This window comes from Choloepus didactylus, chromosome 15 (assembly GCF_015220235.1).
Source record: "Choloepus didactylus isolate mChoDid1 chromosome 15, mChoDid1.pri, whole genome shotgun sequence".
NCBI lineage: Eukaryota > Metazoa > Chordata > Mammalia > Pilosa > Megalonychidae > Choloepus > Choloepus didactylus.
In genome coordinates, this window is record NC_051321.1 from 39,007,412 (window position 1) to 39,034,869 (window position 27,458).

Genomic DNA, 27,458 nt, shown 5'->3' on the forward strand with positions numbered 1-27,458 from the left:
CCATCCGATTTTTGGCCTCATTTTCTCTTACTACATTCTTTAACATTTTTTACTTCTGAATACCAGACTGATGGGGATTGCAAGGGCACAAATTGACTTTTTCTTATTGATGAATCTTCCTCATCTGACATTTTGGTTACATTTCATCCTCTCTGCTGAGTTAGTTATCACGTTTCCATCTGCCCTCTGTGTTATAGAAATTTATTGAAAATTTATCAGGTGTTTCCTGTTCTCCTCCAAATTTAAAAGCACTAATTCTCATTTATAATTAATTTATAGTTATTTCAGTAGGATCCTGATACAGAAAAAGGTAATTTTTGTTGCTTATCTGCTATGCATATTTGGAATCTCTTTCAATGTCAATTTCTAATATTAATCTATTTATAAAGATAAAAAGTATTGATAAAAGAGCTTCTTATCATTGTGCTTTTTGGACACAGACTTCTGGAATTTAGAAATACCCTTAGGCACATATCCTCCCTAAATAGCAAGACCTTCCTTATGAGCCTTTTTAGAGTACTTGCCAGACTGTGTACATTTTCCGAGGCTGCTTCCCTAAGTTTCTAGAATTTCCAGAAATTGACATTCCACAATTTCGAGAAATTGAAGCTTTAGGCTTCAATAAGGAAGAATTCTATCATCCCTGGGCCAGCAATAGAGCACTGCATTTTCAGAATGAGAAGAGATTTCTACAAGCACAGTCCTAGCATTCAAATGGCATTTTCACTAATGACAATATTATTCAATCCTAGGCTAATGCAAATGTGTCTGGAGAAAATCATTTCAATTGAAATCCAGACAGTGTTCGAAAGCTTCAGCGTTTCTCATTGTGCTCCTACAGTTCCGCACTCCTTTTCTGAAAAAGTGTCTCATTTTTATTACTTCATCAAATATTGATATATTACAGCTGGTTGGCTGATAATGGATCTTCTCTAACACAGTCAACATTGAGTACACTACAGTGCTTTGCCAACTTCTATGCCAAAATTCCCCTTGCCCACCATCTGTGGTCATATCTGCAACCTCTGGGTACTTCAGCAGGAGCAGGAGTCCATATCTCAGGGTGGTGCTCATAGTCTTTGTCCCAGCACTGAATAGATCAGTTACAGTCACTGTCAAGTTTTCCATGGTAAATTCAGACTGTGGATTATGTTTTTCCTAGGGATGATTTGATGGAATCATTTGATGAATTTTTTTGCCTGTATGTTTAATTACAATGAACCCAAAATCACACAGATTATTTTAAAGTTGAGGAAACAGAAAAATGGAGACTGCACTATTTGAAAACATATTTCAAGGTGTATTGGGGACTGGATGTTACTTGGTCCAATCTTTATCTCTTACTCCTTTCAACCTAGCTTCCCTAGAAATTCCATTTCCCAGCCTAATTTAGAGTTGTGTTGCCCATGAAATATAATTCATGCCAACAGGATATAAGCAGAACCCTGCTGGTGCCACTTTACTCTTTACTTGTTAGTCCAAAGACAGATGGCAACATGGTGGAGGGGCAGATACAATCTTGCGATGTGAGGATATGAACATGAAGATGAAGGCCTACATAGGAAATATGGTGAAGAAAAATGGAAGGTACCTGATTTCACAATGCTTCAGGGCTACTATGTTGGCCTTGGATGGACCCAAGTGATTCTTTTTCTTTCTTTTTTTTTTTATTAAATTCAGTTTTATTGAAATACATTCACACACCATACAATCATCCATGATATACAATCCACTGTCCACAGTATGACAACATAGTTATGCGTTCATCACCACAATCTATCTCTGAACATTTTCCTTACATCAGAAAGAACCAGAACAAGAATAAAAAATAAAAGTGAAAAAAGAACACCCAAATCATCCCCCCATCCCACCCCATTTGTCCTTTAGTTTTTATCCCCATTCCTCCACTCATCCATACACTAGATAAAGGGGGTGTGATCCACAAGGTCTTCACAATCACACTGTCACCCCTTGTAATCTACATTATTATATAATTGTCTTCAGGAGTCCAGACTGCTGGGTTGGAGTTTGGTAGTTTCAGGTATTTACTTCTAGCTATTCCAATACATTAAAGCCTAAGAGGTGTTATCTATATAGTGCATAAGAATGTCCACCAGAGTGACCTCTCGACTCCATTTGAAATCTCTCAGCCACTGAAACTATTTCGTCTAATTTTGTATCCCCCTTTTGGTCAAGAAGATACTCTCAGTCCCACGATGCCGGGTCCACATTCATCCCCAGGAGTCATACTCTGCACTGCCAGGGAGATTTACACCCCTGGGAGTCGGGTCCTACGTAGGGGGGAGGGCAGCAAGTTCACCTGTCGAGATGGCTCAGTTAGAGAGAGAGAGGGCCTCATCTGATCAACAAAGAGGTACTCCGGGGAGACTCTTAGGCACAATTACATACAACTTTAGACTCTCCTTTGTGGTAATGAGCTTCATAAGGGCAAGTCCCATGCTCGAGGGCTCAGCACATCAAACCACCGGTCCCAATGTTTGTGACGACATCAACACCAGTCCAGGTGAGGATGTCCAACACATCCTCCGCACCTTCCCCCAGATCCTCAGGGCTGGGGAGGGGGAGGCTGTAAATATATTTTTTATTATCTGCCCAAATTACTCTAGGATGTGTCCCTATTTCACTCCAGCCTATACTAACCTACCGTATCTCACTTCCTATTCAAAGTTCCATGCAATTGTGGTGTTTGAACAAATCGACTGTAGAGTTGTACCGTTTAGAAAATTTAGATCCTGTACCAAATAGATATCTATTCCCTTGGTCTCATATGAAAGTTGAAGTTTTAAAACACAATCAGTTTCAACCTTTACCCTTTGGCCTGGCTTGCCGTGGTCTTAACCAGACCTGCTTCATTCATATCACTAATTGAAGTCTGGGCTCTTTTTCAGCTTTTTTTTTTTTTTTTTTTTGACAGTGGCTGTATGCACTAATACTGACATTCATATCTGCCGAGCTCTAGCTCTGAGTTTCAAGGGTCTCACAGATATGCATTGTTCCAGAGACCAATCAGGTTATACGCTAGGGGATCAGCATCTCAAAGTTTAGAGATAGGCATTACAATTCAGGGATAGAATTAGCTGCTGTAAGAGCTTACAATCTAGGGACTATTACAATTATTGTGTCCACATTAGTCTATGTTCTAAGATTCAATTCTGAGTTTACACATTGTAGTTAGTCCATATTGGTGAGGCATCATCCCTCTCACCATGTTTTCTCCAACACTTTTACTCCTATATATATATTTTCCTACAATTTTATTGAGTTATATTCACATACCATACATTTATCCACAGTGTACAATCAGTTGTTCATGGTATCATCATAAAGTTGTACATTTATCACCACAATCAGCATTTGAACATACTGATTACTAAAAGAAAAATTGTTTTTTTTTTTTTTAGCAATAAGAAAAAATGATAAAAAGAAAAATAACATGTCATACAATACAATATACTAGTAAGGACAGCAAATAACACCACTACCAAGAACCCCATATTCCTCCCCTATATCCCCCTCTCATATACATTTAGCATTGGCTTATTGCCTTTGTTACATTTAATGGAGGTATATTACAATGTTACTGTTGACCATAGACTCCAGTTTGCTTTGATTATGTTTTTTCCTGAATACCATCCCTTTTTCAACTCTCTACATGGTTGACATTCATTTGCTTTCCCACATGCAAAAACATTTTTACATTTGTATATTTAGTAACAGTCATTGGCCACTCCAGTTTTTGCCACGTTATACAGTCCCAGTCTTTATCATCTATCTTTACCTCTGGTGTCATACATTCTCCTATCCCACCTCTTTCAGCTTTACTCACAGACATCTTTGTTCAGTGTACTTACAATACCGTGCTAGCATCACACAGTATTATGCTATCTATTTCTGGATCTCTGCAGTCAATCCTAAACATTCTGTAGTCCTTCAGCATCAAATGGCTGATCTCTGCCCTCTTTCTATCTCCTGGTTGCCTGTGTTGTCAGCTTTTAACTCCCAAAGTTTGTTCATTAATATCTGTTCATATTAGTGAGACCATACAGAATCTGTCCTTTTGTTTCTGGCTAACTTCACTCAACATAATGTCCTCAAGGTTCATCCACATTATTACATGATCCATGTCTTTGTTCTGTCTTACAGCTGCATAATATTCCATCATGTGTATATACCACAGTTTGTTTATCCACTCATCGTTTGATGGACATTTGGGCTGTTTCCATCTCTTGGCAATTGTGAATAATGCTGCAATAAACATTGGTTTACAAATGTCTGTTTGTGTCTTAAGTTTCAGTTCCTCTGAGTATATACCCAGCAATGGAATAGCTGGGTCATATGGCAAATCTATATTTAGCTTCCTGAGGAACCTCCATACTGTCTTCCAGAGTGGTTGAACCATTCTACATTATCACGAACAATGAATAAGTGTGCCTCTTTCTCCACATCCTCTCCAGCACTTCTCATTTTCTGTTTTTTGGAGAATGGCCATTCTGGTAGGTGTGAGATGATATCTCATTGTGGTTTTGATTTGCATTTCCTTAATAGCCAGTGAAGTTGAGCATTTTTTCATATGCTTTTGAGCCATTTGTACTTCCTCTTCAGAAAAAATGTCTGTTCATCTCTTTTGCCCATTTTTTAATTGGATTGTTTGTCTTTCTGTTATTGAGATGCAGGATTCCTTTATATATTCAGGATATTAAACCCTTATCTGATATGTTGTTTCCAAATATCATCTCCCATTGTGTAGGTTGCCTTTTTACTTTTCTGACAAAGTCCTTTGATGTACAAAAGTGTGTAATTTTGAGGAGATCCCGTTTGTCTGTTTGTTCTTTGGTTGCTCGTGCCTTGGGTGTGAGGTCTAAGAAACCACCTCCTTTCACAAGATCTTTAAGATATTGCCCTACATTTTCTTCTAAGAGTTTTATGGTCTTGGTGCTAATGTTTAGGTCTTTGATCCACTCTGAGTTAATTTTGGTATAAGGTGTGAGATGGACATCCTCTTTCATTCTTTTGGAAATGGATATCCAGTTCTCCAAACACCGTTTATTGAACAGGCTGCTCTTTCCCAGTTGCTTCGGCTTCACTGCCTTATCAAAGATCAGTTGTCCATAGATGTAAGGGTCTACTTCTGAACACTCAATTTGATTCCATTGATCAGTATATCTGTCCTTATGCCAGTACCATGCTGTTTTGAGCACTGTAGCTTTGGAATATGCTTCAAAGTCAGGTAGTGTGAGACCTACCACTTCACTTCTCTTTCTCAAAACATTTTTGGCTATTCAGGGGCACCTTACCCTTCCAAATAAATTTAGTTATTGGTTTTTCTATTTCTGTAAAGTAAGTTGTTGGGATTTGAATTGGTATTGCATTGAATCTGTAAATCAGTTTAGGTAAAATTGCCATCTTAACTATATTTAGTCTTCCAATCCATGAACATGGTATGTCCTTCCATTTTTTCAGGTCTTGTTCAATTTCTTTTAGCAGTTTCTTATAGTTTTCTATGTAAAGGTCTTTTGTGTCCTTGGTTAAGTTTATTCCTAAATACTTGATTCTTTTGGTTGCTATTGTAAATGGGATTTTTTTCTTGATTTCCTCCTCTTGTTGCACATTACTTGTGTATAAGAACACTACAGATTTTTGTGTGTTGATCTTGTAGCCTGCTACTTTGCTGTATTCATTGACTAGTTCTAGTAGCTTTGCTGTAGATTTTTCTGGATTTCCTACATATAGAATCATGTCATCTGCAAATAGTGAAAGTTTTACTTCTTCCTCTCCAATTTGGATGCCTTTTATTTCTTTTTCTTGCCTAATTGCTCTAGCTAGAACTTCCAGCACAATGTTGAATAACAATGGTGATAGTGGGCATCCCTGTCTTCTTCCTGACCTTAGAGGAAAAGCTTTCAGTCTCTCCCCATTGAGTGTGATGTTAGCTGTGGGTTTTTCATATATTGCCTTTATCATATTGAAAAAGTTCCCTTCTATTCCTATCCTTTGAAGTGTTTTCATCAGGAAAGGATGTTGAATTTTGTCAAATGCCTTTTCTGCATCAATCGAGATGATCATGTGGTTCTTCTGCTTGTATTGATGTGGTGTATTACATTAATTGATTTTCTTGTGTTGAACCAGCCTTGCATACCTGGAATAAATCCCACCTGGTCGTGGTGTATAATTCTTTCAATGTGCTGCTGGATTCGATTTGCAAGTATTTTGTTGAGGATTTTTGCGTCTATATTCATTAAAGAAATTGGTCTATAATTTTCTTTTTTTGTAGTATCTTTGCCTGGTTTTGGTATTAGGGTGATGATGGCTTCATAGAAAGAGTTAGGTGGCTTTCCCTCTTCTTCAGTTTTTTTGAAGAGATTGAGCAGGATTGGTACTAATTCGTTCTTGAATGCTTGGTAGAATTCACATGTGAAACCATCTGGTCCTGGGCTTTTCCTTTTTGGGAGCTTTTTGATGACTGACTCAATCTCTTTACTTGTGATTGGTTTGTTGAGGTCATCTATTTCTTCTTGAGTTAATGTTGGTTGTTTATGCTTTTCTAGGAAGTTGTCCATTTCATCTAAGTTGTCTAGTTTATTAGCATATAGTTGCTCATAGTATCTTCTCATTATCTCCTTAATTTCTGCAGGGTTGGTAGTTATATTTCCTTTCCTATTTCTGATTGCATTTATTTGCATCTGCTCTCTCTTTTTTTTTGTTAGCCTAGCCAATGGTCCATCGATTTTATTGATTTTCTCAAAGAACCAACTTCTGGTTTTGTTGATTCTCTCTATTGTTTTCCTGTTCTCAATTGCATTTATTTCTGCTCTAATCTTTGTTATTTCTTCCCTTCTGCTTGCTTTGGGGTTAGTTTGCTGTTCTTTCTCTAATTCCTCCAGGTGAGCAGTTAACTCTTCAATTTTTGCTCTCTCTTCTCTTTTAATATAGGCATTTAGGGCAATAAATTTCCCTCTCAGCACCGCCTTTGCTGCATCCCATAAGTTTTGATAAGTTGTGTTTTCATTGTCAATTGCCTTGAGGTATTTACTAATTTCTCTTGTAATTTCTTCGTTTACCCACTGGTTTTCTAAGAGGGTGTTGTTTAGCCTCCATTTTTTGTGAATTTTATGTTTGTGAATTTTATGTTTGTGAATTTTATGACCTTCTGCCTTTTATTTATTTCCAACTTCATTCCATTGTGGTCTGAGAAAGTGTTTTGTATAATATCAATATTTTAAAATTTGTTGACACTTGCTTTGTGACCCAACATGTGGTCTATCGTAGAGAATGTTCCATGAGCACTTGAGAAATAAGTGTATCCTGCTGTTGTCGGATGTAGTGTTCTATAAATGTCTGTCAAGTCTAGTTCATTTATCATACAATTCAACATCTCTGTTTCTTTAGTGATCCTCTGTCTGGATGTTCTATCCATTGATGAGAGTGGTGTATTGAAGTCTCCAACTATTATTGTAGAGGTATCTATTTCTCCTTTCAGTGATCGCAGTGTTTGCCTCATGAATTTTGGGGCATTCTGGTTTGGTGCATAAATATTTATGACTGTTATGTTTTCTTGATGAATTGACCCTTTTATTAATATATAGTGTCCTTCTTTGTCTCTTTTAATTGTTTCACTTTTGAAGTCTAACTTGTCTGATATTAGTATAGCTACTCCTGCTTTTTTCTGGTTGTTGTTTGCATGAAATATCTTTTCCAACCTTTCACTTTCAGTCTATGTTTGTCCTTGTGTCTAAAGTGAGTTTCTTGTAGACAGCATATAGATGGGTCCTGTTTTTTAATCCATTCTGCCAGTCTGTGTCTTTTTATTGGGGAGTTTAATCCATTTACATTTAGTGTTATTACTGTAAGGGCAGTACTTTCTACTACCATTTTGTTTTTTGGAATTTATATGTCATATCTTATTTCTTCCTCTCCTTTTATCTTTGCTGATAATCTTCATTTCTGCACTCTTCTCCAACTCTCTCTCTCCTGTCTGTTCCTGTCAGCCTGTAGCACTCCCTTTAGTATTTCTTGTAGTGCCAGTCTCTTATTCACAAACTCTCTCAGTGTCTGTTTGTCTGAAAATGTTTTAATCTCTCCCTCATTTTTGAAGGAAAGTTTTGTTGGATATAGAATTCTTGGTTGGCAGTTTTTCTCTTTCAGTATCTTAAATATATCATGCCAATGTCTTCTTGCCTCCATGGCTTCTGCAGAGAAATCTGTACATACTCTTATTGACCTTCCCTTGTATGTGATGTATTGCTTTTCTCTTGCTGCTTTCAGAATCCTCTCTTTGTCTTTGACATTGGACAATCTGACCAGTAAGTGTCTTGAAGTAAGTCTGTTGGGATCTATTCTATTTGGGGTACGTTGTACTTCTTGAATCTCTAATTTTCTGTCTTTGATAAGAGTTGGGAAATTTTCAGTGAATATGTCTTCTATTACTTTTTCTGCCCCTTTTCCCTTCTCTTCTCCTTCTGGGATACCCATAACATGTATGTTTGTGTGTTTCATGTTGTCACTCAGCTCCCTAAGACCCTGCTCATATTTTTCCTTTTTTTTTTCACCATCTGTTCTTTTGTGTGTATGAATTTGAATGACCTGTCTTCCAGTTCACTGATCCTTTCTTCTGCCTGTTCAAATCTACTGTTGTGTCCCTCCATTGTGTTTTTCATCTCCTCCATTGTGGCCTTCATTCCCATGAGTTCTGCCATTTGTTTTTTTAAGTTTATGAATTCTTCTTTATGGTCAGCCAGTGTCTTCTTTATCTCCTTCAGCTCTTTTGCTATATCGTCCTTCATTTCATCAAATTTATTTAGCATTAGTTGCCTCCACTCCTGTGTCTCAGCTGAGCTATTAGTTTGTTCCTTTGGCTGGTCCATGTTTTCATGTTTCCTGGTATAGCTTGTTATCTTAAGTTGTCTAGGCATCTGATTCTCTTGATTAGTTTATTTTGGAGCTTGTTTTCTGTCTTTTACCTAGTGGTTTTCTTGTTGGTTGGCTTTGTTCTCTGGCCTCTGTTATTCAGTTCAACTTATTCTAGACCTCTAACTTAGGTTCTATTTAGTTGATCAGAATTTTTCCCCTCTTGTTTTTTCTGTTTCTTGCTCTGCCTCTATGTAACCTTTTTGTGAGTGGGTCTCCTCAGATATGGTCGACCCTAGTCAGATTTTCCCAGTCTAGTGAGGCCCAGGTCTCATTGGGAGGGTATGGCGTTTTCCTGAGAATGAGACCCTCCTATGAGGCCTTTAGAATTGGTGCTTTTCCTCTCCTGTCCCGCAGGTGGCGCTGGCCAGCCCACAGCTCCCCCACCAGTGTAAGGAAGTATGGAGCCTTTACTTCTCCTGGTGACTCTGATCCTGTCAGGGGCGTGGCTGACTGAAGCTGGAATCTGAATTCCAGCCCCTGGGGTCTGAATTCCCAGGAGTACTGCCAGTTGAGCTGGACCTCCCTCCACTTTCACAATCCTCAGAACTCCAGTTGTCTCTCAGGGGCACTATTCCCTTCTCCTCTATCCTCTTTGGGGCCTCTCCAGCTAGATTCCTTGGTGAGACTGAGTTGCCAATTAAAGACGGGGGTGGAGGCCTTCAGTAGTGAATACGGAATTCAAAGACACTGTGGGTACTCTGTCTCCCCCAAGCCCAGCCTAGTTCCTCAACCTGGGCTTTCCGATAGAAAATAACCACATACATTACTTTTAGATTAAAAAAAAAAAAAAAAGTAGAAAAGAAATCAAGAAAAAGAAAAAGGGGGAAAAAAAAAAAAAGAGTCTCTTTTAAAAGTCTTTCCCCAGCCTGGAAGTTTTGTCAGTGTCAGAATAGAGCATTTAAAGATATGCTTTGGGCTATTGTCTGATAATTACTCTCCAACCCCTTCAGTTCCACCTCTGCCAGGGGCTATTGAAATGCAAAAAGATAAGGGATCAGTGAGAAGCCAGAAGGGACAAAATGTAGGGGAAAAAAAAATGGCTTTTTTGGAGTCTGGGAATGGGTGCCTGCTTTTACGTGCCCCCACTTCTCAGAGCCCAGCCCTTCTTTAGCACCCCAGCTCCCAAAGTTAATTAATTTGTTAATTAATTCTGCAGTTGAGGCTGGGTTGAGCCTCCCTTCTTGCCCTCAGCAGATTGCTGTTTTTTGGTCCCCCCCCCCCTTTCAGGAAGCTGGCAGCAAGACAGTCTGTGAGGTCTGAGTGGGGAGGGGCGCCAGACCCCTGGTCCGGGGAACTTACAATGTTCGCTGCGATCTCAGCTTTTCCTCCAATTCCAAACTTGTGTCCAATGTGTGACTGGTTACTGGAGACCCCGAAAACACTGTTTCATATAGTTCTTGGGTAATTGCCAGCTGCTTGAGGGGAGAGACGAGATTCTGTTCCTCACCACTCTGCCATCTTGCCCCGCCTCCCCAAGTGACTCTTTATAGGGGATAAATATAAACCCACTACTTCCTAACCTATTCTTAATTGGGTTGTCTCTTATTTGTCGACTAACAACCATTGATAGAAAAGGGTAAATTAGGGTCATAACATGTAAGATGTTTTTAGGCCTGAATCAATGGTTGGCAATTTTCTTCAGCTAAAGAATTTATGGGGACTCAGTATTGACTGCAGATTCATTATGAAACTAAAGTTGTGCAAAAGATATTATGGTGGTGCAACCTAGAATGGACTATAGGCAGAGACTGGATTCACAAATCCAAGGGGGAGCCAGTGCTTCTGTATTCCACATGCGAGGCACTAGGCAACTTGCTCTAGGAAACACAGGCATGAATGGGTAGGAATAACCAAACTGAAGAGACACAGCAAACATGAATACAGAGAGTTTGGGCATTAACTGCCCATGTAAATGAAGGAGAAAATGGGGTTAATGCAGATGCTGAGGCCAAGGGACTCACTGACTAGAGTTCCCATAAATTGAAGTTGGGAGAGCGAAACGCACTTGACAAAGACACTCTGGTTAAGCCTTTCCTTCTCACTTTCCCAGACGCTGTGTGCCATGATCTTTTCCTTCTTCATTTCAATGCTTGCTATTTTGTATTTTCTAACCTTTTAATTAATTCTGTTTCATCTGAATTGAGCATTGTGCTTCTCCTCAGGTATCTTATTAGTGCCTTGAGCACAGGACCCCTGTACTCTACTCATTTAACAATTCAGTTGTAAAATCTTCCATGCATACAATACGGACATAAGCACTATTTGTCTGTTCTTTTAAACATCCCTGGTATGTACAGAATCAATCAAGGGACCACAACATATACAAGCAAACAAGTAACTGAATTTTTTTGACACTTTACCTGTTCCATTTTGATTAGGAAGCAATCAATATAGTCCCGAGGATTGTTAATGTCCAGGGATTCTTGGTGTTCTTTAATTTTTTTCAAAGCAAATTTTTAAAAAATTCTGTGTTTTTAAGTACTTTCTTGTGACTCCCAGGGAGATAATGTATGAAAACAGGGAAAGCATGGCAGAACTAAAAGAGAAAAAAATCATTTATTTTAAAAAAAGTTTAATGAAACTTATGTCGTAATGCCCGACTATGGTTAGAAACTTGAGCTATAACGATGAATAAAAAACCATCTCCATCTTGAATTCTGCATGCTAATAGATTTGAGGGAGAACATTCTGACCAGAGTATCAAAGATGATAGTCATTTCTTAAACACATATATCACTTTTATAAAATTAAAGCATCTTTATGGCAATTTTCTCATTTTTACAACAATTCTTTCCTACAAGTTTGAAGTAGAGGATGGCGTGGATTACTATGATTCACATTTTGTAGATGAGGACAAAGGGTAAGGGAATTTGGACAGCCTGATATGGAGCACAAAGCTAGTACCTGCTGTTTCTTTCTATCGAGCAGCCTCAGAAATAGAATTGGTATTGTAAAACATGGAGGCACTTGAGGTACCATAAAACCGAGCTTTGTGTTTTATAGATTTGGTGGCTGTGCACCAGAGCAGGTATGTGACTACTTTAAGATCACACAACTATCATTTAGGCAGAGTCCAGGATAGACCAGCTCAGCCCAGCTCAGACAACATAAAACCCAATCATATTGTCATCTAACCCAGTGACCTTTTCTGCTAGGGTCCCAGCTGAAGCAGCAAACACCCCTACACTTTAGTCAGTGTTTCCTGGCAGCACTGTGGTCCCAATTATACTCCCTCCTTGATATCATAAATTAGGCTATTTCTGCCAAGTACTCTGATGAAGAGGTCTCAAAGTGTTGAGAGGACAAGCTTTGTGGCAATGGAAGCCTATCAGCAAATGTCTCGGGTCTCCACTGGGCGCTATGGGCATGCTTTTTGGAAGTCACCAAGTACTTTATGGAAAATGGACTTTAGAAAAACCGCTGAACAGGGAGCCAATTGTCTTGAATTTGAGCTCAATATTCTGGGTATGTGGTTTCTTGTATTGTAAAGAGTTTGCCTATCTTTCCCTGATGTTTGCTCTTTGATGCCAAGCTTTGGCCAGGAGTGTGGTGTTCAAACACCCATTTCACAGTTTGCTCCATATAGAATTTAGAACTTGTTATAGAAAAGAGAATAAATGGTTTCTCAGGAAAAGGGATCTTGGTCTCACCTGGACCCATGGGGTGCTCAGAATCCTGGTGTTTTCATTGAGTTGTGCCATCAAGGTAAGAAAATCTTGATCTGTGTATTCAAAACAAGTGTGGAAAACAACAGAGCAGATCACATTGCAGGGAGCACAGCCCAGGATAAAAGTGGGACCACAGGGAGACCCTAAAGAATTGAAAACATTTCAAAAACACCATGAAAATGTACATATAAAACTCTTTTTCTTTGAGATACGGAAGATAATTTTAGAATCACTAAAATTAAAAGGTAATTTTAGAAGCACTAATGCCATATCTATCCAGAAATTCTCTTATCAGTCAAAAATTCGGGATGTATAAAATCAATGCCTTACTTTACCCCTCAACCTGAGCTGACCATTATGTTTTAACTGGTTTCGTCATGATTTTCCAAATAGCCCATTACCTCCCCTGCATTTATGTTACCTTTCTAACCCAACATGCCTGATATTTTGGAGGAAGAAAGAAAAAAATGTAAAGAGGCCACTGTCAGACCCCAGAAAATGTCTAACCTATAGAAGGAATGTCTGATCCAGATGCTCCACAGCTTATCTCATAGATACCAGGTGCACCATAAACTAATGGTTAAAGGCTGTTTTAGAAATCCCAGTCATAGTGGTGCCTCGACCCCAAAAGGCAGATAAGACAAGATCAGATAAGTCCATAAGATGAACCACCACAAGAAAGCCAAGAGGCCTGCTTCCTCCATACATATAATATGGTTGCACATCAAAGAAGAGTAGTGCATTAGAACCCTAGTAAGCAATCAGCTCAGAAGTTGATAAGCCCTCATCCACTCAAAGCACAGGACACCCTTCCATCCCCACATGGTTTTTTTTTTTGTCTTTAAAATATGCTACTCTCAGAAAGAGAGCTGGAGCCATTTTCTTTCTTTTTGCTGGCTCCCACCTGCTTTCTTCCTCTAATAAACCTTAAACTTACTATTTAAAACTTTGACTCACTGCATTGTGTGGATTCTTGAGCAACTCTGACCTACCAGTCACTTTTCAAGACATCTAAAAATTCAGATTATCAATGCAGAATCAAGTCTGTCTACAAAGCCCATAGACAATTAAGCATTGATATAGGAAGGATGAGAGCAGTTAGGAACCTCACATTTTTGAAAACCTAATAAGTTGTTTTCATATGTTGAACCACCGAGGGGAGATCTGAAGATAGAGATTATGGGTAAATTCAATATTTGAAGTAATAAATGTGAAAAAGTAAAAGCAATCCATATGTCTAAGAAGAAAAATTACAAAAATGAATAAAACTTATGAGAAAACATGTTGCTTGCCTAAACTAAAAGCAAATCAAGATTTTTTTCTCTTGAACTTAAAGAACAATATAGAAAAAAAGATAATCCTGAACTAGTTGTATCCATTATCACCTATCAAAACCTCAAATTTAACTTCTTGGTGCAAAGCTTCCATCTCTGTGGATTTCTGGGATTTTGCTTTGTATTAGCCATCAACAGAACACACTATGCCATAATAAATTTTAAAACTTGACCACCATTTAGGTCAATTCCATCATTTTAGAAATGAAAAAAATTAAAGCAGAGGAATATTTTCTTTTTTTGGTGACAATTTGTAAATAAAAGGATTGTTATCAGCGATCAATAAGCTTTAGATACATAAAGTCCACAAATTCGCATCTATAAAAGTAACTAAGGTCAACTTGAATCAAGTGTTGTGAAGAAATGACAAGACAATGAATAGTAGGAACCCTTTTGTGATTTGCCGCTTCGATGCCAGGACCCTTTGCAAGTGCAATCAGAAACACTCCAGGGCAATAAGCTTTCTGAAAAGGTTTCTTCTAGCAAGGGTGGTGAAGGGTAATTTGGGAAGACTCTGGGATTTCCGTGTGTGTGTGTGTGTGTGTGTGTGTGTGTGTGTGTGTGTGTGTGTGTGTCTGATTCACAGCAAAAATCTGATTTTCAGTCTTTCACTTCCTTTCGAAGAGGGTGAGTTAGAATTCAAGGCAAAAGTTAGAGTATTGAGGCAAGGACTTCCTAAGTCAGAAGAGCTGGCAGTGGGGGGTAAATACTTACCATGAAAGTTCTAACACAAAATCCAATAAAGAGGAGGGAAAAGATAGGCAGAGAAGAAAACAGAGGCAACTTATAGTTAGGCAAGTTGGTGTAAATGTTATTAATAATAGTCCAAATCTTGTTAAGTAAATCCTTTTAAAGTCTTCTATTTGTAGCCCGGTGTTCTAGTTTGCTAATGCTGCAGAATGCAAAACACCAGAGATGGATAGGCTTTTATAAAACGGGTTTATTTCACTACACAGTTACAGTCTTAAGGCCACAAAGCATCCAAGGTAATACCTCAGCAATCGGGTACCTTCACCGGAGGATGGCCAGTGGCGTCCAGAAAACCTCTGCTAGCTAGGAAGACAGCTGGCGTCTGCTCCAAAGCTCCGGCCTCAAAACGGCTTTCTCCCAGGACGTTCCTCTCTAGCAAGCTTGCTTCTCTTCAAAACATCACTCCCAGCTGCACTCAGTTAGTTCCCTCTCTCTGAGTCAGCTCATTTATATAGTTCCACCGATCAAGGCCCACCCTGAATGGGCAGGGCCATGCCTCCATGGGAACATCTCATCAGAATCATTACCCACAGCTGGGTGGGGCACATTCCAAGCAAATCCAACCATCACCAAAACGTCTCCTCACAAGACCACAAAGATAATGGTATTCGGGGGACACAATACATTCAAACCGGCACACCCGGTTTTTGTGTATTTTATAGAATTATGCTTTAGCATATATTTATTAAAATATATAAATCAGTTGTGTGAGTAATGAGTAAGGTTAAATAATTCATGTTGATAGTTTAAAAATCGTCCTGAGTTTAGAGGAAATTCACAATGGTGAGAGGTCCACTAGGAATCCACAGATAATCTTCATGACTGGGCAGAGCTGCAGGCTCGGGCCTTGAAGAAACCCTTGGACATGCCAGTGAGGCTGCCCATATACCTGTCGTCCAACTAAGGAGAAGCACAAGTCACTTGTTTCATGCTCTGCTGGGAAATGAGAAGGTCATTCCCATGGTGTCCTGGAAAAGTGTTCCCTGGTGAAGTGTTCTGGAACAGGTAATCCACAATGAAACTATGGGGGTAAGACTGCTCTTTAACTGTTGGAGAAAACAAGACTCAAAGCCCTCTATCTTCATGTTCTGATTTGCAAGTAAACACACAGAGCTCAGGACAGAAAAGGATTAAATGAGCTTTGTATACCCACACTGTACACACAATCATGCATATACCCATACACACACATGCACACACACACACACACACACACATACACACACACAAAGAAGCATAGAAACAAAGAAGCTCTCATGGGGCTCTGCTTCAAACCCAGCCTCCTCCACCTTAGGTCTGATGCCGCTACTCTCAGGAGAGACCCTGCTGCTCCTGAAATGCATCCATGGTTGTCACTCAATGATGCCTAAGAGGGTGGTCTATGATGGTCAGTATTGAGTAAAAATCACCCACCATTGGTTTTCCGCAGCTCCTCCATAAGGCAGTGGGCTTCCTCCTGAACATGGTCCTCAATACTCCTCTTCCCCATCCCAAAGTACCTCAGGGTCATGAGGGAGAAGCGTCGGGTCTCCCTCCTGTCATTCCATTGCTGAACACGACTCCTACAAAGAGGGGACACAGGCACTAGGAAGGAGATGCTGGTCAAGGAAGAGGTTCTGGGCAGCCCTGCTATGGACCAGGCTGTCCTGAGGAGCAATTCAAGTCTCTGTTTTCAATGCCCTACTCCCCACCCCCATCACTGCTGCCCAACACAGGCACACATCCACCTACCTAGTCCTTTAGAAGCTCTTTCACCCAGTGGGAAACTGCCCCTTCCAGAAAACTCCTCTCCATGGTCACCCAGAGCTTCCTTCACTGCTTCATACCCATGCAGCACCACAGTGGGCTTCCAGCCCAAATATAGAGTGAACACAGGGCCATAGGTTTCAGAGAGCTGGGAAATGGGAAGGAGATGCAGATATTAGCAAAGAAGTGGCTGTTTGGTCTCTATCTTGTGCATATATTGTGCAGACTGATGTTACGAGAATGTTGTTGATGTTTTTATCCTGCCACACACAGTTTTAAATTTTCAGAACATTTATGTGTAAGCATGTTGATTATTTCTGGAGGGTCTCTGATGTTCCAGGCAATGGTATCATCAAAATTGTGAGCTAGGTTTATTTAGCTCATTTTACAGATAAAGAAACTGAGGTTAAGAGAATTTAAATTTTGTATCCATGATCCTCCATATAATAAATAGAAGGCACAGTTTGGTCCCTGCTTGATCAACCTCAGATGCCTGGTGAGTTTATCACTTCACAATTGCCCATTTTGTCAATACCCAACTGACGGCGTTAGGATCACCTGAGAACCTCTTCCCATGGGGATTCTATTCAGTAGCTGCATGATGAGGCCTAGAAATCTGTATTTTTAAAACCACCCGAGATGGCTCCAAGCCCAGCCCATGTGAGTTCTGCTGGTGTTGCTAACACAGAAAGAGAGCGGGCACCACAGAGGCTGTGCCGGGACAGGCAGCATCTCCTTCCACCCTGCAGGCTCCAGAGGCCACAGGCAGCAGCTTCTCACAGAGCCCAAAAGGTTTCTGTCCCCACCCAGTGGGCCCTGACCGAGAACTTTCTTTCATTCACTGATGCTGGTGCTGAGCCCACATCGCTATTTCCTTGACATCAAGCCCAGTTTGCTCCTTCAGAGAAGGTTAGTTTTTACGGCTCAAATGAACAAAACACATGATTTATACAGTAGATGGCTTCTTGAATGAAATCTGCAACCACAAAAACACTTCTATTAACCTTGACCTTCAGGCTAGAAATCACAGCCAAGAACTGAAACAGTGAAGGGCAGCCGCATGCCCTACTTTTGCTGCTTGGCCACTTTGTTCATTTCATGCCACCATACAATGCCTAGATGTTTTGGTTCTTGCAAAATTCATTACTTCATTGCATTATTTCTGAAAATGATAGAAAAACAAAAACAAAAAAAGCAACAAAAACAAAATCTACAGGGGGAATTTTACTGTAGATTAACAGTTAAGTCAGTTATAACAAATGCAAGGCACTGGAGGAGCCTAAAGCATACTTACCTTGCTCAAAGATTTGCTGATGTCCCTAGCATTTAACTGTAAGATATTTCCAATAATTGGGAGAGGAGTGGGGCCAGGCGGGAGCTTCCCATTCCCATACGTCTGTTTCCAGAGGGAAAGGAGAAGCAAACAGGAGAGACAGAGAACCAGAGGCATGACTGGATCCATTCGGAACCTTTTCTTCTTACTAAGGCAACTATGAACATGCAGTCTTTATATCACTCCACACTGTGTTACCTTAAAAAGTGACCATTCAGGTAGATCCACTTGGATCCTTTCTGATTGGACTTTGACTCACTGTTAAAGATTGAAAAACAGTTTCCTTCAGTCTTGCTTTCCTATTTCCAAGGCTGCAACCTGGAGATTATTATTTAATTGGTCTTTGGTGGGACCCTGGTATTGATAACTTTATTTAAATTGAAAAACAATGACACCCCTGGCAGTTCCTGTAGTAAATGATTTGATTAAAAAAATTGCTAAAAATTCTCAATTCTGAGACTAATAATCAATTGGGAATTTAGGACTTGACGGTAATCTGTGTATTCTAGGCCTTGAATTTAAAAGTGTTTCTCCTGCTATGGTTTACCAAACACAAAAATCCTTTTTGTCCTTGAAAATGGAAGGATTTTGAAATATTTTAAGGTGCTATACTGACATCATAGCTGCCCAAACATAAAATAGCTAACATAAAACATTTTTCATACACTTTGAATGATCAAACACGCATCCAGTAATTAATAAGTGCTGTGTAAATATCCACTCCCTTTACCATTAAGTAACCCCTGCCCCCCCCCCCCCCCCAAAAAAAAAGCCCAACAAATAGGGGAAAGAAAAGCTCTGGGAGAGCAGGAAACCTGTTCAATATCACGAAGCTCAGTAGTGCCAGAAGTGGGATTTGAACCTAGCTATTCTGATGATCACCATGGTGCTATGTTTCTTATACCACAGCTTCCTTGAGAAGAATTTTAGTGAGACAAACAAAACCCCCAAACCTTAGTCCGAATGTACATGCCATTGAGTGTCACAGGATAATATCTTTACTGAGGAATCTGAAAATGAGGATGCTGACTCCTTCTGTCTGTGTGAGGATCAGAGAGCTGAGGAGTCTTGCTGTTCTCATACACCACCTGATGCTTTTGGTTCTGATAGTGAAGAACCAGTTATTCCTTCTGATATAGAAGCATATTTATCAGAACTTTTACCCCAAAATACTGAGGTACAATTTCCAGATGATAGAAAGTGGAAAGGCCTTACTCTAATTACTGGGACAGATGATTCATATCCTTTGATCCTATTTTAGAAGATTGTACTGAGGGAGAAGCTAAACAGGCCCAGGTGAAAAAGCAGGAAGAGAGGGACATGTAGAAGTGGCTAAACTAATTATAGGATGAAATAAGAAAACTGTACTAATTTGGAGATATGTAATAGTAATCTCTCTTCTAATTTTTAGTTTTTATCTAAGTAAAGTGTATGGTATATTGCTCTTACAGAAGTCATAGCTTAATTAGAAATGTTTTCTATAAAGTTTTGCAGGCATTCAAGATTAAGTTTAAATGTCTGATGACACTGTGAACACCCTCCTTTGTTCTTGACTCACTTATGGTTTATCACCTGTAGTTCATCACCTGTGGATCAAATATAAAAACAGAATATGACTTAATTGAATGTTCCCTAAATAAAAGACTCTGTAAATACTCTGTAATTTGGACTAGAGATGTCTTCTGGTCTCATGTCCAGCTACATCTGGAAGGGACAGAAGTCCCCAGGCTTGCTAATGTATCAGTTTATTTCTGCACTGCAAACTTGTTCCTTTTACCTTAAGTGCTCCGTTAGTAAATACGTGTTCAAGTTTCTTGTCTTGAGTACTCTTTTCGTTGAAACTATTTTCTGTCCCCATACTCTTATTTGAGTGGGAGGCTGCTTGATGAAGCTCAAACTGGCTGAATCAGTCCTTATGAGACTCAGGCCTTTGCTAACAGAGATCATAGGTTTGAGGTGTAAAGCGACGGACCTGTGACGTGACTTCTTAATTTCCAGGGGTCACATTAAATAGAATCCCTTCATTTGACTCCAGGAATAACAGGACCATAGGTGCTCATGAGAAAGGAAAAAGGACTGGATTTCTCCCTCTCTCCATCACTGTGGAGGTGAACCTGACCAGTGTGACTGAGGGGAAAGCCCGTCTCAGAGGAACTGGGTGGGGAGGCCTGGAGAGACCTTGGCTTCATCATCTCCCAGTCACCTCCAGAAACAGCTCCTTCTGTTGCTTTTTTAGTCTGTCCTTGTCAGAAATAATGGAATGAATGAGTGGACAGCAAAATGAGAGAGATTACTGAAGGAACAACAGATGTGATGGGAGGTAAGGACTTCATTAACAATGTGCAGACACCGCAAACCTGAAAGGGGGAGAAGCATTTCATGGTCATGAGGATTGAAACATACTTGGAGTTATGCTTTGTCACTCATGCAAAACTTGATGAGAAACCTCCAGAACTTGTTTTTATTTCATTTGATTCAATGGGCTATAGTCCATGACTGAATGTGTTCTGATTAGTGCAGTTATTTTATGATGTATTGCTAAGGGAACATTACTTGGTTATTTCTAAAAGGTGTAATACCTCATGTTTACAGGGAAACAGACAATTTACAGAGAACTTTCACACCTATTACATTTCTTTGTTTCTCCCAATTACCTTTGCCTAAGGTACAAGTATTTCCATTTTAGAGAGGAGGAATCTGGGTCTTGGGAATTCCCTGCCTTGGCTGAGCCCACAGGGGCTGCAGTGGGCAGAGCTGAGGCTGGAACCCATGTCCTGACTCTTGCATGCTTTCCTCCAAGCAAACATTCAATTCAACAGAGGCACTGAGATTTACTGAGTGTGTACTATCCTTCAGTATTTTGCGACTCATCATAATCAGTGATTTTCACAGTAAACATTAATTGAGTTAATAATTGCAGAACCAGTTGATTACAGTAAGAGGCCAGAAAATTCAGTTTTATAACCTTTTAAAAACTTGAGTAAGTCTAGGTGTTGCTGAACTCTGCATCTAGGACAAAGAGAAACAGTTCTTCAGCTGCTTGACTCATATACCTCTGGACTCTAAATAACTTTCCTTTCTTATCAGGGGTGAAATCACACTTGAGCGCTCTCTTTAGAGCCATCATTTTATCCCCTGAGAGATGGGTGTCTATGTTCTGATCCTCCTTCTGCTGCTGAGCTTCTGCTTGGACCCTTCTCTTTCTATAGAATGAAAGAATCCAGATAATTTAGACACAGAAAGGATCTCAGTGACCCACTAATCTAAGCCTTCCTTTCTTTTAGGAATGGGGGTTCAGTGACTCAGTGAGGCGGTGCATCACCCATGCATCACCAGAGGACCTTGTCTTAGAACCCAAGTTCCCCAACTCCCAAGTCAGGGGCTTCTCACATGGAGGAGCTTCCCCATCGCGGCCCACCTGGCTGACAAGGAGGGCATCTGCGGGAACCCGCCCCAGTCACAGGGTAACACAGACCTCAGCTTGGCTGGCATTGTGGATTAGAACGGTTACTTTCTAAAGAAACTTTTATCTAAATTTTTTAAGTATGCATTCACATAATTATACATGTTCAATTGGTTACAAGCAGTTAGAAAAGTTGGGGGTATGGTACAGGAAATTAGGATGGTCTTATTCTGAGACTCTATCCGTGTTTCACCAATAAGTCCCAATCAGACCCTACAGGTCCATTTCAGATTCCAGTTCATAATCTCATACTGCAACTACTTGTCACTTCTCTTTCATCAACTGCAGTCTGGAAAAATTTCTCAGTCTTTCCTTGACTTCTGTGATTTTGCCACATTTGAAGAAACAAGTTTGTAGATTTATAAAATGTCCTTCTTTTGCATTTGTCTGATGTTTCCTCATGATTAGATTCAGGTTATGCATCTTTGGCAGCAATGCTGTTTTTCTTCTCATTGCATCCTATTAGGTGACAAACAATTTCAGTCTGTTCCATTATGGATGACGCCCATGATGATCCCATCATAAGATGGTGTCTGGCAGTCCCCTTCCCCGTGAAGTTATTCTTACCTTCATAATTAAGAAGTATTTTGTGGGTAGATTCTTTGAAACAATGTAAAGATAACTATCCACTTCTCATCAAGTTGTGAATTTATTGAGTTATTTTATCAGTATGGAATCATCAATTAAATTTTATTCAATGGGCTATGGTCCATTACTATCATTATATATTTTGATGCTGAAATTATCTCCCAATGGTTAGATTTGGTATCCTTTTGACTTCCCATCAATTTTTCAGCTATTCCTTGTTTTTTTCACACAGTAATGTGTTCCAGGATGTGGTAGTTGAGGGCATGTGTCAACTTGGCCAGGTGATGGTGCACAACTGTCGGGCCAAGCAACCACTGGCCTATCTGCTGCTGTGAGAACATTTCATGGACTTAAATCATCAGTACATTGATTGAATCTCTGGCTAATTACATCTGCAGTTGGCCAAGGGAGTGTCTTCGGCAGTACGAGATGTTTAACTAATCAATGGAAGGCATTTAAAGGGAAGGTGATAGCTTCAGCAGACAGAAGAGAGAACTTTTGTCTCTGCTTCAGCCATCCAGCCTCTCCTGGGGAATCCATTGAAGACCCTCATTGGAGTGCCAGCTCGCTGCCTGCCCTGTGGAATTGGGACTTGGGTGTCCTGCCCTATGGAATTTGGACTCACGCATCCCCACAGTTGCGTGAGACACCTTTATAAAATCTCATACTGTTCATGGATATCTCCTGTTAGTTCTGTTTCCCTAGAGAATCATGACTAACACACAGGCTCATCCTATATTTTTCCTGCCCCAGCTCTCCAATCACTGATTTCTCTAAGGAACCTTGGTTCTTTTAGTTGAAAATGTTCTGTAGAAGCCAAGATCTGTATGCATTGATACCAGGCTGTCACAGCTCCCAGGACTTCTCAGTGAAAAATGCGGTCTTTCTCTCTCTTTCTCTCTCTCTCTCTCTCCCCCATATATATATATATATATATATATATATATATATATATATATGTACATATATATGTGTGTGTATATATATATATGTATATGTGTATATATGTTTATATAGATAATATGTATAGTACATGTATACATTTATATGTATATTTACTACTATCTTTATCTACATATACTGACAACCATAATTCATTCTGGTATATCTTATTCTAATTCAATACCACAAATTTCATTCTAGTTTTTCCCTTTCCTTATTTATAACTTCCTTTGCTTACAGTAAGAAACGTGGCTCTCATTATCTTTAATATATTTACATTATCGATCAATTCCCCTTTGGAAACAGCCCCCTATTTCTGCCTCCTCACCCTCCCCAGAATGGGCACCCTCCTTACCCTGCTGGGGCTGCAATGAGCCACAGCAGCCCACCCTTCCTTGTGGACACCCTCCCCACCCTGATAAGGCACTGACACCTCATATCAGGCTACTCTCCTCACTCTGGGCTCTGAAACTCCACACCAGGGCACCCATCCGTGGGGGAAGCCCTTCTCACCTGCTCAGCCCCTGACACCCCACATCAGCAGCTGACCACATGTGGACACTCCCCTCAACCTGCTTGGGCTGTGATTCCCCAAACAAGGCAGCTTCTGGCCCCTGCTCCATGTGGGAGCCTCCTGCCTCCTGGGTGGTGACACCCTCCACAGGAGTGCTGGGTGCTAAGTTCCCTCTCAGACAAGCAGCCTCGTCCTCTGTGCCAATGCCATCCTCACCTCACTTGGGTTCTAGTACTCTAATCCATAAACAGCTAATTAATTAATTGTGAAATTCAAGAATAAAAGTTCATAGAAATTTTAAAATGGGAAGACCTCGAAAAGACAATTTACAAAGAAAAAACACAACATCTCAAGAAGAACATGAAAAAGAATCACCATCACTATTCATAAAGGACACACTAATGAAAAATCAGATACAACTCACACTCCTACTAAAAAAGGCTAAATTTTAAAAGCATGAAAACAGTTGTGCAAAAATGTGAATAATCAAGAATGCTAAATCTCTGCTAAGGGAAATGTAAAAAGGGACAACCACTTTGGAAAAGGAGTAAGTAAAAACAACATTTTATTAGACCTGTTTCAAAGGGCTAGAAATGATAGCCAGACAAAGAGAGAGAGTGAGGGGACAGCTCCCTCCCAGGCTAGTGGGGCCCGACTGGCCTGACCTATCCTGAGCCCACAGGAGGGCAAGTTCAAGGACATCTGGGACAACAACAGCTCCCCTCTCTGATCTGCAGACTCCACATCTGTACAAAGTATCCACCTTCCCATGCCCAGAGCACTCCTCCTCAGGGGGTGGGTTTGGCTCACAGAAACAAACAAACAAAAGCTCCATGAGGGCCAGGACACTCTGTACCTATCAGACCGTCCAGTGAGAGAAGAAAAGGGTGGAAGGGAGGGAGGGACACAGCCTGGGAGATTGAGGGTTAAACTGCAGCCTGCACCAGCACATCCCATAGCTTGTTCCTTTGCTTGCTCACCTACCATTTGAGAGCAAATTTGCAGAGCTAAGACAGGTAGGAAGCTTCTTCTAGATGTTGATTTTCAGGTTCCCTTCTAAGCTCTGCCTGAGATTTTCATACTCTGTTCTAGTTCCTCTCACCTCCACGTCCATCATCCCCTCTCACATGGTTGCTGTGCCCTGAGAGCACAGTCGTCCATCTTGGCCACAGGATCAGGCCTCAGGCAGGCCACGGTCCTTTGGTGTCTACCTCTTGGTACAGGTGACTAGTGACAGGGGAGTATGGGCTTCCCAGTGGTCTTCAGACCTGGGACACAGTCACAAGTGCTGCGAGCATTACTGAGAAGCTATTCTGCACCAGCATCTGCATGTCCTCTCCCGGACTCAGTCTAGAAGGGTGTGGCTGATGGGGTATCAGGTTCTACCTCACTGGCCAAGCATCAAGGACAGACCTGGTGAAGGTGTGCCACTGGGGTGGTCAAAGGGTGGTACTGGGGTCCGAATCATGTCCCCCAAACCGACATGCTCAAGTCCTAACCAGGGTCCTATGGGTGTGAAGTCAGTGTAAACAGGATCTTGGAACGTGTTATTGGTTACGGTGAGTCGTGAGTGAATAAGGGTGGGCTGTGATGCATTATGGCTGGAATCCTTACAGGAAGAGGGACACCAGGGAAGGGACAGAAAGAGACAGATCACCATGGGACAGAAGCAGGTGCATCTAGAAGCCGAGCAGTGCCAGGGTTGTAGGCAAGTCACCACCAGGATGAGTCCAGGAGAGAGTGTGAGCTGCCGATATGTGACTTTGGACTCCCAGCTTCCAAAACTGTGAGATAAATTCCTGTTGTTGAAGCCAGCCTGTTCTGTGGTATTTTTCATAGCAGCCTGGAAACTAAGACAAGTGGGAAAAGGCAGGGGCTTGGGCTGCCTCCCTGGCTCAGCTCCTGCCCAGGTTTGCTTTGCTTCCCTGACACTTGCTTCTGGCCTTTTGAGAAGAGCCCCGTTCTCTTAACATGGAAATTCAATGGGATGTTGATTCCTAAATGACCAGCAGAGGACGACAGAAACCAGGTGCACAAAAAGGCCCGAGTCTTCTGTCCCTCCCAGGGAAGTGCCCTGTGGAGACAATTAGGACTTGAGGCTTTTTCTTCCTCTCTGAATTTCTGCCTCAGTCCTCCTCTTCCCTTAACCAAGGTTTGAAATCGTTAGCTCCTCACTCACAGTTAAAAATATTCAGTAAGTTTGGGCTCTGGGCCCTGTGTGTTCCAGGCCAGTGCAGGAGGCCGGGGGCCTGTGAGGTCCTCTCTCACTCAACCCGAGGCTCCTTGTCTGTTTCCCCCTGAGCTGGTCTTGGGACTCAAAGAAAAGGAGATCCCTCCTTTCCCTGAGACCTGCATTCGAGACCCTGCCCTTCCTAGAGAAATCTCTGGCCTGGACCACTTTCCCAGGGAGGTCGTGAAAGGGCTTTGTGAGAAAGCTCAGCTCTAGGTGAGGGCCCACTGGGTTTCTTGCCTTCCCTTCACCGTCGGTGGAATTTGCAGCTGTGTGAAGTGATCAGCGGGCATTGAAATCAGTTGCTAACCTGTTCCCAGCCACTCTTTCTGGGGCAGGAGTTAACGTGGTGGAGAGGAAAAGGGGCCCTTTCATTTCTGTCCAGTGATGCAGTCAGGGAGGCCCACTTTCTGTGAATGGTGAGGAAGCTCGATCAGTCTAACGTTCCCAGAGAAAGCAACTACTAAATCTGGACGAGTTATCTGAAAGACAACGGCGTGTGAGAGGCTGGTGAGTCACGCAGATCCAGCAGATACTGAGGGGATTCCCTGTGAGGAAAGGAGCTGCAATGGGTGAGGTCTCTGAGTGTGCCACTTTCCATCCACGGACATGACCCAAGGCACAATGTATGATAAATGTCACAAAATGACACAGGATGAAAGAGAGTCTAAAATGCACTATACTGATCGAATACACTGAATTTGTCATCAAAATAGACCCCCCAGAGTGAACCTCAAACTCAGATTCTTTCCTTGTGAATTCTGTCAAGGTATTGAAGAAACAATGCTAACCATTCCAACCTTACACAACTCTTTCGGACCCAAATCTGTTCTCAGTTCCTGCGGCTTCACCAAGGCTCTCTTCTTCTCCATCCCCCATGTGACCACATTAAAACCCTGGGCCCAGGGATGACTCTGTCTCAGCCTGGCTGCTGGACAACCTACTTCCACTCCTGATCCCCTAACTGTAAGACCCCAGACACCCATGGGCCAGCCCAAGATGCTGCTGAGGACAGCAATATGTGAAGCTGAAGACCAGATTAAGAGCAGGTGGGAACGAGACAGGCCCAACATCCTAGAGGCAGAGTTGGTGCCCCCATGACTCAGGCAGTTCTCCCTATTGAAAGGGGGCTGAGGTGAGCAGGACTAGCCCATGCCTGCCTCCCTCTTCCCTGAGAAGGTGAATTTTCCTGCACCTCCCAGAGCCCCGCATAGCAAGAGGGCACTGCACATGGATGGGCCAGCCCTACTGAGAATATGTTAATATACATGGTAAAGGGATTCAATCCTTGCTTAAATCAAGGATTTTGAGATGAGGAGCTTACCCTGGATTATCTGGTCAGTTCCCTGAGAATACCAGAGCCCTAGTAAGAGGGAAGCAGGCACATCGCAGTTAGTGGGAGGCTATGTGACAACAGAAGCGAGAAGCTGGAGCTATGCGAGGAAAGGGTCACGAAGCAAGGATGCTGGCAGCTTCCAGATATTGAGCAAGACAGGGACATGGAGTCCACTAGAGGCCCTGGTTGGTCCAGCCCTGGTAACTTGACTGCAGCCAAATGAGACTGATTTTTGACTTCTGACCTCCACAAATGTAAGATGATAACTTGTGTTGCTTTAAGGCACTAGGTTTGTGGTAATTTGTTACAGCAGCAATAGGAATTGACATAAGCATTATCTACTTCATAAATTTATGAGAAAGATTAATGTAAAGCATGCAAAGTGCCAAAAATGGTGAAAGAGAATAAAATATTGAGCAATAAGGAAAAAAAGAGGTGATGGAGGGGAGACTACAAATTTCAGTAAGATACTTAGGGTGGGATACATGGATAAAGTGACATTAGAACAAACTACAAGACTGCCTGTTTGCACATATCTTTGTAAACACTATTTTCATTGCCAGTCAATACAGTTGAAAAGGTACGTAATGTAACTTATTTGCAGTTTTTAAGTTGTTTTCACATGT

General features: G+C 41.2%; 1 pseudogene; it reads right to left on the bottom strand.

Annotated features, from left to right (window-relative positions):
- Positions 1 to 17,888, bottom strand: part of LOC119510636 — a 30,570-nt pseudogene extending 12,682 nt beyond the window's left edge.
- Between the last annotated feature and the right edge of the window lie 9,570 nt (positions 17,889 to 27,458).